The sequence below is a fragment of the Meleagris gallopavo genome, chromosome 11, assembly GCF_905368555.1.
Source record: "Meleagris gallopavo chromosome 11, MGAL_WU_HG_1.1, whole genome shotgun sequence".
NCBI classification, from domain to species: Eukaryota; Metazoa; Chordata; class Aves; order Galliformes; family Phasianidae; genus Meleagris; species Meleagris gallopavo.
This window is the reverse complement of record NC_139414.1, coordinates 10,085,151-10,102,575: the sequence shown is the minus strand read 5'-3', so window position 1 is coordinate 10,102,575 and position 17,425 is coordinate 10,085,151. Positions and strand designations below refer to the sequence as shown.

General features: G+C 38.0%; 1 long non-coding RNA gene across 1 annotated transcript in view; it reads right to left on the bottom strand.

Annotated features, from left to right (window-relative positions):
• Positions 1 to 13,556, bottom strand: part of LOC146543626 (uncharacterized) — a 58,770-nt gene extending 45,214 nt beyond the window's left edge. Inside the window, exons 1-2 of the long non-coding RNA XR_014885379.1 lie at positions 13,014 to 13,556; positions 12,374 to 12,447 (exon numbers count right to left, since the gene is read on the bottom strand). This is a non-coding gene — a long non-coding RNA (uncharacterized LOC146543626). The remainder of the gene's footprint in view (positions 1 to 12,373; positions 12,448 to 13,013) is intronic.
• Positions 13,557 to 17,425: the final 3,869 nt, after the last annotated feature.

Genomic DNA, 17,425 nt, shown 5'->3' with positions numbered 1-17,425 from the left:
ATCTTAAGTATTATTTACTTTTAATCTTGATCAGAACTGAAAGGTCAGGAAAGAGGAAAGATTCTATTCTCAGTTCTGCCAGATATTGGAAAATCTGTTCTCACTATTTTCTGACTAAAACTAAGAAGTACTGTGGTGTGAGCTTAATTTACTTGATTCTTGCCATTTCTGTTATTCTTCGCTTCCCACCTATGTTCTCCTTTTTCAAGTCACAACGCATTGCCGGAACTTATACAGAGATCTTTCCTACAGTGATACATAAAACTTAAATAGCAAATGAATTATTTTTAAATCTGTCTAAGCGCTTATGATGTTTACAGCTCTTGGTATGACAAAACTCAGCCTCTGCCTGGGGGTTCTGGGCCTTCCCACACACACAGCTAGCCTACACTCCCATCAGTAGGCTACAGAGTATTTATTTCCCCATTCTGTAAGCAAAAGAACCTTATAGCAGAGAGGAATTTAATTATTCCTCAGTGGTTATGAGGGTCATTTGTAGTCAAAGCAGCTACCAGAAGTATCTCAGGTGATGCTGTCACAGCCCTGCCCTTCCCCACCATCTGAGCCTGGAAACCTCTCCCTCAGGCTGCTCCTTTTTGCTGGCTTAGCTGCTGACCTCTGACTGCCCCTTGCACTGTGCACATACACTTTACGCAGGCATCTCAGCACCTTCATCACAGAGTATCGTGTGAAGTTGTTCAGCAATCTGAATCAGCACAGGATTTCTAAAACAACATTTTGTACTACAGCTGTAGGCTTGGCCTTAGGCACCACTGTGTCCTAATGCTCTTCTCTTCTTCTCTGAACAGCTGCCATTCCCTCTGGAGATCCAGCAAGCTGCTTTCCTTAGACAGACCATCAACTCCCTTGCTGCATCCAGTAAGTGCCTCTCATCATAAGCAACAGCAAGTGGAACTTAAATACCAACCAGTCTCCCTCAGCTGCTGGTCTCTGTAGAGTGAACTGCAGCAGCCCGCACTCCCTGAGCACCAGCCAACCAGGCAAAAAGCCCAGTGAGGAACAAGCAGAGCAGTGCAAACGATTCCCATTCTGGTGCATCATCCTGATTTTAATTCAGTTTTCTGTGTGTTATCCAGAATACTAAACTCACGCCCACCTCTGCAGCCAAGAGGAATTTAGACTGCAAGGGTGGGTCATTTCTTTAGAAAAAAAAACAAGCCAGGAGGCACCAGGTCACTTGCACTGCTTCTCTAGTTTGTTGACACGTATGTATATTCTTGGAGACAACTCAGCCTGGCAACAAACATTTGCAGCTTATAACACACAGATGTGGAGCTGCTCTGAATAACAGCACTGTTTTGCAGCATCAGTCAGACTGCTTCTCCAGCTCTGCTGCTTCCAAACACAACATGCAGTTTCATGAAACTCTGCAGACCTAATTCACAAGGTCTGCTTTTGTCCAAAGCCTGAGCAGGCCTTGTTACATGGAAGAATAACTGGATACATGAGTCTATGGCATCCCTCCTTGAGCAATGGAGACAAGGCATGTGATATGCCAAATACAACGCGATACAGTCAAATATGAAGTCCTAACAAAGGATTTGCTCCCCATCTGTTACTAGACTCAGAGAAGCAGAGTTCTGAGGGAAGAAAAGCTCTTCACAAAGTCACATCAAGTCGAGAAAACAGGTTTTGAGCAGTAGCACAGAGGGAGATTCTTGAAGAGATTTGAATACTCCACTTCAACATTTCTGTACTCATACCAAGTTGTTGTTTTTTGGGGGGTTTTTTGTTGTGTTTTGCTGGGTTTTTTTCCCCACACTTGCAAAATGTATATCCTCAACTTCTTTGAAATTACATTTCTATGAATAGATTCTAGTGAGAAGGAAATAGGGAAAAAAAAAAAAAAAAAACTAAAAAGCTACTATGCTTCAGTTTAACTAAAAAGTTTCACCACTGAAGTGTTTGCTTTTTTCCAATTTTGTTGAAAAATACACACACAAAGTCTGTTTGACCTAAGCAGAGGATTTTTACCTTTCAATTTTTCAATTTTTTGGCTTTTGTAAAGGAATTCTATTTTTGAGTAGCTTATTCTAACATCAAAGTTCACCAAAACCCTCAGCTCAGTAAATCCAACAGATTCTTCTCAACTGTAGAATTACTAAGCAAGCAAATACTTATTTGCAAAAGCTGAGCCTGAAACAGCACTAGGTTACAAGCTCTTCAAGCTTGATTCATCTCATAAATGTATGGATACATCCGAAACCACTGGATTCACTGCTGGAACAGCCAGATGAAATTGCATAGAGCAGCTTGAGAAGCTACATCACAGAAATCTCACTGTTCACTGTGGACAAGTACTCTCCCCCCATCTCCATCCCACACAACTCTGATTTAAAAAAAAAAAAAAAAAAAAGTGTGATTGATTCTGTATTCTCAAATGTATATTCCAGCCAACTGTATTTTTTCCAGGCTATTTGATAAAATCAGTAGAGCATTTAAAACGCAGTTCAATTCCCAAGAAAATATTATATATTTGAGATTGGATAATGCTTCAGCAAACAAAGAGATGCTCATGTATTTCCAGAGAAAGAAGCCTTACAATCTAAACAGTTGGATGACTATGGCACATCATTTGTAACAGCCAGCCATGCTACTTCCAGAGCTGCTTTTTGCATACACTGCAGGGTTGGATATATGACATTCTTGTTTATTTTTTTCTAGTGTTTTGACAGTAGTGGTTCTGAAGCAGCATCTAAGTTTAAAGGGCTGTTTTGCAAGTCAGCCAATTTGAAATCAGATCCAAGATCAACAGAGCTGAATCCTTGAAGGCACGTTTTTCCCACTGACTCACAAATACACCCCTTCTTTTCTCTATCACTAATTAGAGCCATGCCGAACTTTAAGTTCTGGCACTTCAGTGTGCTCACAAACTTCAAAGAGACAGAAAAAGGTGCAAGTTTATTTGCCCTGAACATTTGGTTAAACTTATTTTCTTCCATAGTTGCAGGGCACATAGCGGTTTTTGTTACAGATTATGGTACTACATATAGAACTCCACATATTACTATTATCTCATATTTGATCACTGCTTTGAAAACAGATGGAAATTGTAATTATACTCTGAAAAAAACTAATGACATCATACTAAAGGAAGCTTGGTTATACTGCTGATAAGAACAGGCATATACCATCCTCCGCAATTGTTAGTAGTTAAGGCGAATCCACTCTAGTGGACAGTCACCAGCCTATTCATCAGACTGCAATTACAGGAACGTAACACACTGCCTAACGGCGGAGCATAACTCCATGGACCACCACTGAAGCAGCCTTGTTGTGCTCCAGTTATCCACAGGGCTAGGACTCCACGTCTTTCTAATTGCTTAAACATCAGGAGTTCTAGCTCTGAACATGTGCTGAAGTATGTTCAACATTCTCAGAAGCCACACAGAAAGCATTAGAGAGCTTTTAAAAAAGAAATATTCTGTTAAAGTAATACGCATTTTATAAAGTTCTATAGGAAAATAAAATTCTTTGAAATAATTTTATAATGTATTTATTTTTTGATCAATGGTAGAAGTTATTGTTGTCATTTGCTCTCAGTGGTCCACAACTCCACAATTATTTAGGCTTATCGATTATTATTCTTTTTGATAATTCATGACCAAGTTCAGCTGAAGTTTGATCCACAAGATCAAATTTGAAACTGGCAAGCACATTTTGACACTTCCAGTTGTCCTAAAGGTTAATTTGCATGATCAAATCTGGAAATATTTTTAGGGAAATATTTTCTAGTGTAGCTGCATAATCTTCTGCTGTGTGCAAAGAGCTATTTCAGTAAGACTTTAATAAATAAAGGTCTTCAAACACAGAAATTATACTAAGAGAGTGTAGTCAAGTTTGTAGAAGGTTTACACCCACAGAAAGATACGAGGATTGTGCATATGATAAACTTACTGTATGATAAAAAAAACAGATCCTGTTTATCAACTAACTGAATGTATTTGTGATTATAACTAGCCATAAAGCCCTTACAGCTTTTGCATATCCAGTTACATGTTGATGAGATGATCTCTGTGAGTTGTAAAACTCACTACTTTTTGTTTAAGCAAACAATATTTCAAATAATCAAATTCCAGATGGCTAAGAACTATGATAGCCAAGGAGTAATTGTAAGTTCCACAGCACATGTAAATACATTTATTCCTAAATTAATTTCATCATCATCAATAATTAACATCACAAGCTGGAAATTTTAATAAAGAAAGCAAACACGACTTCTCGTTTACACTAACTTAAAACGTGAGAGTAACCTTACTGAATTATCCTGGTATGAGATGGCAGCCAGACTCTCCATGAATAAAAGAATAGTTTATAACAGAACACAATGCCCAGTGATGAAAAGAATATGTGGAGAATAAGTTATCAGAAATTAGAAGCAGCCATATCTTTAGGTGAATTCATATAGCCTTAACACTAATTTGAATAAGAATTATTTTAATACCACTGAATACAAAATCATCCCCAGAAGATGAAAGGGCTTTGTTCAGGGCAGCATTAATGCACAGCAGCTCTCTTCCTTCAAGCAAGAAAAGAATAAAAAGGGTGTGCAATTTTTAATGCTGCCTGGGTTCAAATCTTTCAGCTTTTCTGAGCACACATTTGGTTTTGTGGTGTTTGAGCTTGTTGTGGCCTCCCTCCTTCATCACTTTCTCCTCCTTGGTGTGTAATTAAGTTCTTCCCACAGATTATAACTTACATTTTGAATTGAGCCATTCTTAGCCATGAAGCAGGAATGCATCTCCAATTATAGAAACAGAGCTAATTTACATTACACCATCTTTGCAAAAGACAGCCCAAAGAAGGCCACCACACTTCATGATGCTTTGCTCATAGCTCAGCTAAGGGTCTCAGACAGCAGCAGCCTCCACAAAAGAATTAACAGGGTAAAAGAGAGAGGAGAAAGAAGGGAAAGCAAAAAGGAAGAACTTTAAACAGTAAAATAACACCTGGTAGGCAGAACAACTGAACGTGGTCTTGTGAATCATTACTGTTTTAGTAGCATTATAATAAGCATACTCAATTCTGACCTAAGATACAGTACAGACGAGAACAAAAGAACAACATATTTCCAGAAACATGAGCAGTCAAATACAATTTTCAGTCCTATATTTGATGTTCTACATGCAAATGATCCCAAGAGAACCTCCAGAAAGTTGCCTATGCCTCCTTGCTGCATCTTTACTGTAAGAAAGAAAAGATATTTTCGTAGACAGTCCTTCACGTATTGCCAGGAATCATCTGTTAGCAGAGCAAGTTATTCTTCTGGGGCAAGTAGCACTTTCTCTGTTATGCATTACTAATTAGCTCCAAGCTGAGGGTCAGGGTTAGCATAGGAGACTCATAGTGCAAAAACATTGACAAAAATATTCACTGAGCCATGCAAATGACTGCTGCCAGCATGGAGACAGTAACTCCATTGTTCTTAAAAGTGAATTGATTTCAGAGATATCTCAGAGGGTCCAGGAAAGAATAAACGGTAACACTTTTGCAAATTCAGCTCGTTTTCTGCAGTTCTGGAGGGGTGGTCTTTTTTCTTCGATATTTTTTCTTCAAAAGAAGGGATGTTGAGCTCAGAACTTAGATCCTGATATTCTAAGCAATAATTTACTGTATGCCAATTTTAATGCAATTACCTAATTGAATAAAGCCAAGAAACACGTCCTTCATCCTGTTAGAAGGACTGAAACAAAGAGGCACAAAAATGAGAATACGCTATCTGATGATGGGTCACGTTATTAACTATTTAGATGTGTATTTTAGAAGCCTCGTTTTTCACTTCTCCTTTAATCCCTAAGAGGCCCTAAAGTCTCTGCTGCTGATGGCGCATGACTTGTCTCTACTCCTTTCCAGCTCCACAAAGCTGTCTGAGATGATGAAAATAGAATCTCATGGTCTCCTGCCTTCAGGTACAAGACCAATGGAGAATAACATTGGTAGCACTGCAGGGTAGTAGAAGCGACAGAGCTCTGATCTGTACTGAGGAAGTAACACCAAAGTCTGTTAGTAGTATGAAAGAACAGGCCTGCCAGTTTGCTCTTCCTACGTTGCATCCTCCTCCTCCCCATGAAGGACTGGTAGGAATGATGAAATGATGCTGACATTGTCCTTGGATGCATTTCATCGCGGACCACATGGCTTGACACTGGGAAATATTTCATATCCATATATTTGTTCTAATCAGCATACAAAAAGAGACTTTCTCCATCATTAAAGATTGTGTTTGCAGCTTTTGCTCTTTGAAACCTGGCTGGCAAAAAAACATTTCTTTCTTTAGGTGCCACTTCAATAATTCATTCACGTTGTAAAGCCACACTCAAAAGGAAACACTTATGATCTCAAAATCATAATCAGAAATGAACTTATGATCTCAAAAATAAAGTTAAAAATTCACTCAAAATAACACAAGTTTCAGTTCAACTCAGCAATTTTATGTCTGCAACTACCTAGAACACACTGAGCAAAGCAACCCAGAACAAGTTGGAAAGCCAAGAATTGAAGTCTAACAGTGTTATGTTATGTGTGTTATGAGCACTGTTTACTGAGAAGGAAGAAAAGAGTCGGTGCTCTCAAACTGCACCACTACACATAAAGGTCTGCTGTTCACCAGACTTCCTGGTCAGTCAGCAATTACTCGCAGCCCTCAACCGCTTCCATTTGATGTCATAACTTCCATTCTGCTTTATTGTTCTTACCCATCTTCTCTCCATCTGTCTTTCTAGGGTGTCCTTCCCTTGCATATGTTTCTGTAGGTGCCAAACAAGCTCAAATACAGGGATTCCCCTATGACACTGCTAACATTACATGAACAGATTTTTGCTAGAGTTCTTTGATTTAGAGAGACTATGTCTAGATTCCCAAGTTAAAAAAAAATTAAGAATATAGCTTGAATTTTATACAATGAAATACATAACAGGATTAGGTTTGAACTGGAAGACATTCGACTTTAAGCTTCAGACCGACTTCATCAGTGTCATCAACTGTTTTATTTAATTGTTGCAACACTGGTGTCAGGCTACTGTGTTTATCTGGGAAAAAGCATTTTAGAGTTTTTCTTCTCAATTTATTTCTTGCTGACGTTTATTAAACACTCAGGCAAATTTCTTTTTATATATGTAAATGAGCTCACACAGGAAACAGAACCAGGTACCATTCCAACTTCACTTTTGTCCAGCCTAAATCAATACATAGTCATGAGTTTATTTTTCCCTCTTTTAAAAGAGCAAGAATGCTAGTTCTGGCGTTAACAACCTTTGAGTTACATTGCATTTACTTTACAAGCAAAACTTAAAGTTCACTGAGGCTGTGGAGAAAGAACAGCAAAGGCAGAAGCCCCTGATAACATGCGGTCTCTCCAAACACATGCTAAAACAAAAGATTTGTCTTTAAGTTTTCCACCTGTGAGTGGGTTTAACAGATCAGACCCCATACATCCTTAATGCTTCCCTCTCTGGAATCAGTCCTATTTTCTAACAAAATTTGATTTTTATTTTTTTTTTTTTTACAATGATTAAAAACTGACTGACAATTTAATGTGGGATTATTGCCTCTAACATTTATCCTGCTGTTGTTACAGGCTCAGATTTGTCTGCAAAGCAATTTTCCCAGAAGGTACAAAATTCATAGGTCACTTTAAGAGCCCTCTGCACTATGACAAATTAAACATGGAACATTTCACAGAGAAACCCAGTTTCAGCCAACAAGTCATCTTTGTTGACCTATCCTGGAACATTCTTATCATTAAAGCAGCCTAAGGCTCTAGAAAATAAGCTAAAAATCCATTTACCTTGAAGTTATTTCTCTAGAAATCCTTCCTGCTACAGCCCTTTGGAAAGTTGCATGAATAGTTTGACAGGGAGGGCAGATGAAGGAGGAAACTGTCATTTACACATCTACAGTTATCCATACATTTCTCTGAAATTCTTCAGCTGATTGATACAGTGAGGTTACACTAAGCAACAACTCCTAAGCTAATATTCTTAGCTTGAAGCTAAGTTTTGCCAAGCCTAATAAAGGGACCTCATACCCAGTTTTCCTACTTATTCCCAAATACATCAGCCTTTCCATAAAAAAACATTTTCAACCTATTCATTCTGCATCTCAAATTTAAGAGAGTGCAGGATGTCTACCAGTATCACTATGCAAGTTCAAACTAACAGATACTTTAAAACACACACAAAGAAATGCACTGAGGATGCAAAATCCTCAAGTCAGAAGCATAATGATTTTGCATGATATTGCATGCAAGATGTAGCCAGTGCACTGCTCCAAGATTGTCAAAGGAAAGTTTAAGGAAGTATAAGACAGGAAAAACTAATAGCTAAATATCTCAAAATAAATCTGAATAGTCTACAGCACAAGAGCTCAATCCTTGCAGTTTGCATATCAGGGTAACTTTTCTTACAGTTACCAGTAATTTATCAGTACATGACCCTTCAGACATGCTTGAAAGAAAAATTCACCATTAAAAACTATTAAATATAGACCGCTTATTTTATGGTGCCTGAAACATCACTATACAAGTTGGTTATATAGTTCACCAGAGAGCTAAGCCAGCCTCAAGGCTGGGACTTGCATGTTTACACACAGGTCAGCAGTGCTCTGAAGGTACCACTGACTGCTCTCACCATTCGTATTGCAACCTGTCCTCTAGATTAAGGACAACTGAATTCACACCCAAGACTGCACTTACTTTGAAACACATTTAAAGACCTATGCAGCATGCACATGATGTAATTACACTCTGCATCATACTAACAACTCCCATCATCTTCCCACACTTTCATTATCAAGAGGCCCCCTGGTACAAATGCAGGAAGGTTCAGTAAAGTGCATTAATATTGGTGGAACAACCTGGAAGAGAGGAATTCCGTAACTCTTCAACAGTAGTTTTTTGAAAAGTACTTCCCCACTTTTGGAGATGATAGTGAGAAGAAAGGAAGAATAACTAATGAATAAAATTTCCTTTTCACAGTTAGGTTCATACTACAGTACTTCATGAACAGCATCACGAGCATTGAAAATTATCATTGATTTCAGTGCTAAAAAAATGCAGATGTCTTATTTTTTTCTTAAATAGCAGCGCATTTGCATATATTATCATTATTACTATACAACCTCTTAAATATTTAACTAGCCAGAAAGTTACTACTGTATCATAAATCCTCAGTACTTTCATGAAACAAAAATTGAACATATGTTCCTCTTCAATCAACTTTTGATGAAACTATTTCATTTTTTCCCCGTGTTTATGTGCCTGCATAAAGGGACAAAACAATGCTGTTGTTTGGTTCCACTACCAAATTCTGCAGTTCCAGCCCCTACTTCCTGCACCATGGGCACACAATTCCTACCCTCACGTAACTGCTGGAAAGCTTAACTTTCGTAAATTACTTCCAACTCCTCTAACAATGCATTAAATAATCGATTGAAAAGCAAAGTCACAATTGACATGTAAAAAACGGTTGAGAAATCAGTATTACTCTTTCACTGGTAAAGTGATGTCTGGGAAATTTTGCGATAGATTGCACTGAGACACACAAAGATAAAGTTAACATTAATCAATTAATTTACTCAATTTTCTCATCGTCTTTAATGAAGGCAAAAGCAGATAGGAACAACATGGTCAAGCTGTACCAAACAAACTGATTATTCAAGTTGGTTAAGGCTCCTTAGTTTCTACCTATAAAAATATACCAATTAAGACAAGGCTTGGCTTTCTTATTTTATTATTAGTAGTAGTAGTAGTGTGGAATTAAAATATATATATATATATATACACACAATTCCAGAGCATATATAACCTCCACAGACTGGAGGCAAAAACAGTTAGAACTCGATCAACCTAAAACACACTTTTTCTCCTGTTTTAGCCTCCTTTCCACACCCGGCTCAACTGGTCAAATGAAGCATGAGAAATTGTGTACCAGTGGTACTGATGTTGCATTGTATGCTGGAACCCACAAGCTTCAGGCCCACTCCTCTTTGATAGGCCTCCAACAAGATTTCAGCAGTCTAACTGTGCAGCCTTTAGCTTTTGCAGTTATGCTTTCACTCCCTATTTTGCTTTCCCAACGCCTTACCAATTCACAGGAGTTGGTGTACTTCGCAGCATTGGGCAGGGGGTTTGAATGCCTGTATGTACCACGAAGTACTGCTGCTGTTGAAAGAACTGTTAAGCTTTGAAGAGAAGCAGCAGGCAAAGCTGTTAAAATACATATTTAATTCACAGCTGTGATTGCACTGCAACGCTAGAAACTGAGAGAAGCCAGCAGGAGATACAGCCCCTACTCCCAGACATTGCAAGAAGTGTTTTGAAAAATTTGGTTCTATATATCGCTTTGAACAATGTAGAGGTGCTTAATTTTAATTACCACCAGGGTTCTGAGAGCACAGATGGATGCCTGTTAATTGAAGCTACCATGGTAAATCAAAAGAATAAATCAAATATCAGCCTCCCACGAACATTCAAAGTAAAAAATGGTAGTGAGTTTCAGAAGCAAGGAAGGAAACTGTTGTCAGTGAAAACAGCCACTGAAGATAAAAGACCTCTGCTGGGAGACAACCAGCAGCACCAACTCTGTCTTAACAGGATGGAGCTTGTCAGCCCAGTCTGTAGATCAGAAGAATAGCCATAAGCCAGGGAGATGCACTGTAGGGACCGATCAATTCAGTCAGGTATGGTCTTAAATCCAGTAGCAACACAAACAGCAATTCAAGTTACATCTCCAAAGGGAGATGCACGAAAAATGTAGTCAACACGTATGAAACTGAAGATTAGTGAGAAAGATCAGTTTTCAAGCTGTCTTGACCATGGGCATGAAATGGGAAAGTGGAAGACAAAATGTGAACAGCTAGATAAATTTCCATTAACATCCTCTACTACATTTCAACAATAGATATTCAAGTAATTGTTGATTTAGTAGTCCAGTGGAGTGACAAATTCACAGCCCTGAAAACTTAAATCATGAAATACTGAATATTAAAATAATTTTTGCAGACACTGCCATGTGTTTTCTTCAACATTAGCAACATCAACTGTAAGGATAGATTCTTGCTAGAGTCAGTACCCACAATCATCAACAACCTGCTTGAAATATGCCAGCCAACAGCCACAGACTGTAGACACTTGATAAACACAAGCCTGAGATAAGCTGAAAAACCCCTCATGATCTCTCCTCGCACTTGGCAACGTACTCAAGAAACCACCCCACTAACTGCTCTGGCACGTGCTGTGCCAGCAGAGTCCTGTGATAGCCTCCTTGTTTTGTGCCTTTTGCTTGGTTTATTTAACAAGACAAGAGCAGTGCTATTCACAATACACCCCAAAGCAAAACTCTCCCTTTGAGGCTATTTTATTCAGAGAACAGATGTGGCAGCTGCAGCTGAGCTGCATTACAGGATCTGGACATGAAGAGAAAGAAACCAAGGAAAACAGACTACAGATACAGAAACAGATTCACAAACAAGACAAGGTTCCACAAAAAAACAACAATAACAGGCCTATCTTAACAAGACTCATTAGTTGTGTCCTTAAAATACAAAGCCTGGATAAACAGAAGTGCTCAGTGTAGAAAAAGACAAAGGATTCTTCGAGTGAATATTTCTAGTTACAGACAGCATGGGAAGAACAAGATGAACAGCAAGTAATATGGACAAACAACATACATAGGATTTGTAGATTATTCTACGTAAGCTACTATTCTACCATGGGGAAAGATCTCATCCTGTTCATAAAATAGTTGCATGATTTTCTTTTCTGTAAGAATTGAAAAAAGTCTTCAGGGAGAAGTCTATAGATAAGGCTCAAATACAATATCATCATAGTGTCTTAAGAAAAAAAAAAAAAAGAGAGAAACAAACCACCACATAAACTTCAGCACCTTATGAGAAAAGAGCATCTGTGCAAAATTAAGCTTATGTACAGCTATTTTAATAGCATAAGAACTCTTGAGCTATAGAAGCAAGGCTGAGCAATTACATCTATTACAAGCATCAATACATTGAGCACTAATATAGAGACTTTCAAAACCACATTGTTCCTACTGGCACTACCCATAAATATCTCTCCAGCCCGTATTAAAAATTGTCAACTGAAGAATGAGAGGAAGACATTGGTAATAACAAGTACATAGATCTGCAGACAATAAAATTTACTATTCAAGGAAGAGAATCGAGGAAAAGATGGCTAAGTTTGTATTACAAAGTACAGTCAGACCTCTCCAGACCTGGAAACAGTATAAACACATCATTGCAGCCTTCTATTTAGGCTAATTAGCGCTGCTGAGGAGGAGGGTATGTTTGTAGAGGTGAAGCGCAATGTTAATGCAGTTATGCTGTTTCTGGGACCCACCTCGTTAAGCAATGTGCTATGTAGACACATGCAAAATGATTCTGGGTAATAGCCGTTATTCCTCTTAGGTGTGCCTGTGAACAGAGATGAACTTTCACATTTGATTTTTAACATTTCGTTTTTAAAATCTGAACAAACAAAAACAACCAAAAGTAACTCAAAATGTCAAAGCTCAAAAAGACTGAAATCTTACTTATTTCTGAGTTAAAGGACAACTTAAGATATTTCCAAACATCACATCTGTAAAGTCTTTTCTCAGCTGTTTTCAATTACAAATCTGCCTTCACAGAGTAAGTATATTCACCGCACATTATTTGCTGGTCAAATATTAAATATTGTGTTTGGGGGTGTATTTTTAATAGAGATATTTATGACACTCTGCAGAGCTGTGCACATCATTAGTTTCAGCTGCATCTAGATGTCTATCTATGCAATTGTGCCCATAAATCCCAGAATTAAATACTAAAACAGAAAACACACCCACGAGTACCCAAGCACTCTAATTAATTGTTCTTGCCTTAGGCTCAGTCTGAAGCCCAGTTGCAGATGGCTTCCAAATTTCAATTATTAACAGGAAAAAAAAAAAACTTTACTTATTAGCCTACCCTATCAGCTTCCCCACATCCCATTAACTACTTACAAGTTGCAGAGCACTGGCAAACTCAAAGCAATGCTGGGGCAAGAACTCCCATGGGAAAAGCAACCCAGAAGATGTGACTACTTCACTCCTGGGATTATGAACACATTTTAACTGCTGCCAAACACAGTCCTTAAAGCAAGGGACAAACTCAGTGCTCTAATTAGTAGGCTATGAAGCCAAAGACTTTTTTTTTTTTTTTTTTTTTTACTTCCCCTCCCCCAGTGCTACAATTAATGCATTTTTTTTTATTTTTTTATTTTTTTTTTTAAAGTCCTGTCCCAGTTTTAAGTAGTAATTTGAGATACTGGAAGTCAAGACAGTACCTCTTCAAAACCTACTTTAGACTGATTGCTAGAAAAAATTTCTACTAAGAAAGGAATTGACCTACATTTTCTACTCCCCCCATAGCTTGGCTCTCTACAGACTGCAGTTCTGTTCAGTATCCTTGGGAATAAGCAAAGCATCTGTCCAGTTTGCATACCTGATCTGGCTTTCAAGAGAAGCAGGAGTTGATATACAGCTTAGCCCTAACACTTTCAGGGGGTAGCAAGGCACCTCCCCATCCAGCGAGCCTATCTGCCTTGCTCAGCCCTTCCTTCCCACTACAGAGAAGTTTCACATCTTCACATACAATGCAGACAGGCACAAGCAGGGAAAAGGAAGAGATGCTGGAGCTGTGTGAAATGTAGGGTTACTACAGAGGACATGAACTGCAGCTTCGAAGATGACCAAGCGTGCTGTAGTGCAGTTCTATTCCTCCCCTACTTTATATATTTCAGCATAACCCAGAACATCTCTGAGTTCCTGAGAAACACCATTTCTGGTCTCTGTGTTACAGTCATTTATTTGCTTCACTCTTTTTCTCTAATATATGTCAAGCTTCTTCCAATAAGCCAGTAGTCAAAAAGTAAAATGTACTTCTTCCTCCCTCCCTGTGTCTATCAAGTTCTCTTACAAGTCAGCCACTCTTCCTACAGACTAATCCCCTAATACCAAGCAGTGAAGATCTTGAAGGCCCACGATATCCTTCTAAGAACTCCAGTGGAAGTAACTAAAGCATTGATTCACGGCTGCAAGAGGGCAGATCGCAGACAGCTCGCAAATAGGATAGACATCAATAATGGGGATCATTCCAGGGATCTAGTTAAGCTATAAGAAAATTGGTCAGAGACAGTTTCCAACTCCAATTAGATCCACTGAAATTATGTACTGGAAACTAATCTCAGAACTCAAAATTTCAGCTAAAATTACTGATCTACTACTAATGGGAAAAAAAAAGCACATATGCCCACTGTTGAGTATCAGCCTGCTTGCAAAAGCAAAAATCCAAACTCTGAATATAAATATGGGCAAAGAGAAGTAATCTTGCTTACCAATTAAAAGATCATTTGCATAATCACCATCTGGAATTCAAATGTATTTTCTCCCCCTTAGAGAATGGAGAGAACCTTTCCTTCAGAGTGAATATGCCTTCAATGGCTATTAACTGTCTTGCTTTGAGTTAGATCTAGAATGATCTCTACTTACTAAATCAACCCTAAATCAACTCCAAATACGCTCTCAGATGGAACTGTTCTTACCTGATTGCTGGCATTACTGTTAGTCTTCTGTTTCTATTACTTATTCTGAATCTTATCTTTTCTATTAGGCATGGATAAGTTTTTCATAGATGTCAGCAACAATATAGTGGAAAAAGTCATTAGACATCAAAGCATCATCCAAAAGTGCCAAGTCACAAAGTCCAACACAAGTCCTTTTTGCTTCCAGACACAGAATCCAAAGTGTAAGCCTTGATTCCCAGCCTACACTCAGCTCTGAACAATGAGAATGAACTTTCCATAATGTCCATCGTGCAAGAGCTGAAGGATTATTCCACAGGAGACTGCAAGTAAGTTATTTGCTGTAGGAAAGCAGTGAGCATCGTCCCTCTAGATGATAGAGAGGTACTGCTAAGGCAGTCTGTGCCAATTGTACTCTAACACCATACTCAATCTGCATTTCCATTCTGAAAACCAAATTGTTTTACCTCTTCAATTTAGAATTGTCCAAGGCCAAAAGGCCTGTATGTGCTGGCTTCAAAACCCATATTTGGAATTATATCCCTATGACATCAGCTAACCAGGTACATGTAGATTAAATTGCATTTAATAAGCTATATGGTAAACAAATCCATACACATCATGTCACTCCTGCTAGATGAATTACTGTAACGGGCACTTGCAAGAAATCAAGTCAGCTATGCAGTTATTACTCAATAGCTTTGTGAGTAAAATCCAGTTTTACAAGCCTAGTTTAACTCCTATGTATGTGTATGTATATATTTCTCTTTTTCCAATATAAGTGACAAAATTATTTCAATAGCTAAGAATACCTAGGCCTTCTCAAGAGATGAGTTCAACCCAGCACTTCTTGTGTACCCTTCAGATTTAACAGTGTTTCAAAAGAATAGAATTATTTATTTCAAACAAACATTAACCCTCTCATGAGCCTATTAGAAAGAAATCAGATACTAACACTATAGTTGATAAGGTATCTAGTGCATTCATTGCAAGTCCAGTATCCTCAATTAATTCTTCGCCTGAAGTATTTTCATATTCAGTACATTAGCACAGGTTTATTCAGATGCTGTCATTCACAATAACCTTTCTAGTGAAGGAAGCCTCAGCAGTTAAGTTCTCAGAAAGACTGATGTTGCCTCATTGAGATAGCTTGGTATTTTCAAATGCTTTGGAAATTACACTTATTACTTAAAGAGTAATTATTCACATTGCTCTTCACCCACAAATATACATCATATGAATACGAGTCCAGTAAAAGGTAGTTGCAAAGCGCATACAGGTTTTTATATTGGAAAACCTCAACACTGTATAAGAAGCCTGTGTCTTTAGGCTTTACAAATGAAGGGAAAAGTTTGCTGAAGTTCAAACTACTTTGCTCAAAAAAGTATTACACAAAGAGCTGCAGAATCAAGTTTCAAAGCAGATAAGTAGAATTGAAAAAATAAAGCTAGGGACTAAAAATAAGAACTTTTAGCCTTAGTACCAGATACAGAAAAATCAGAATTTATTATAATACAAGTACTGAACACCACAGATCTATATAATGCATTTGGATTTGATCTGGAGCCCAGTTCTGGAACATATGCTAGATTTGATTTAGTGCACATTAAGTAGATGACTGATATAGTTTAGTTCATGTTATTTACAATTGTGAAAGCTTGATGACAAGTAGAAAACAAATTATACAAGTTTATTACACTCTCTCTTTCACTGATACCAGTGAGTGATTATAATGAGAGTTATAATCACTGAAGACTAGGAGAGGTGGACAGACAACTGTGTTGTTGGTTCAGCATCCAGAAACACAGGAGATGTCCCTCATAGTGATGAGGTACATTATGCAGACAGGGTTGTCTGAAGAGTACTGGCATGGCACTAAGCTGGGCTTCCCTCTCCTCAAGTTGATCTACATACTCAACTTTGCAACTCATCAACTCCATCATGGAACACTTTCAATCAGGGCAGCATGCCACAGAAATAAAGAGCCTGAACTGAGCAGATGGCTGTTGATTCTTAGAAGATTATGTGTTCCTGTGTCTGTTGCTCAAGATGCGTTCAAGACTATTTGAATTCACAGAAATTTGGTTTTGCACTGTTCATTAGGCTGCCATAGATGGTCAGCACCTCTCCGTCAGCCAGAAACAGCTTTATTCCACAGTTGTGTTCCATAACTATTTTTTTTTCTTCCATAACACTCCCAGTGATCTTGGTTATTTATAATGCTGGGAGGATGTAGAGCACATCATGTGGCTACCTTGAACCCTACTAACAAATCAGCTTGAAAGAAATGCTAATCCTTTCTGGAAACTGCTCACACTAGAAATTTCCAAGGCAAAGAATCCATAAATCAGTGCTTCTCTAAGAACAGAAGTGATTACACAAGATTCCAACTTCATTATTCATAGGAAAACACTTGATGTAAAGATCTACATATTACCAGAATCGAGTTACACTGTTTTAAGAGTAAAGGAAACCTATCAAGGCAATAGTATCTATCCTCTTAAACACTAATTACTCTAGAATACTAACGTCATAAACATCCTGCTTAGAAATTGCACATTTGGGGCAGTGTCTGTGAAAAACTGATCTTAGATATCACAGCTTTTCTTGGGAAGTTTTGCTAATCTTGAGATTCTTTAAATTAGATTTTATTATTATTGTCAATTACAGCCCACTAATACATTTGATCATCTCTTTTGTACTAGAAACAGATATTGCATCTGAGTTTCTAAATGAGCACATTGAGAGTTTTCTGGAAGCTCAAAAAAAAAAAAAAAAAAGCTTTTCAGAGGAAATTCATCTTTTGCTTGCCAAGGGGATCTCAGCCTCAGACAGGATTGAGTCGAAGATGCT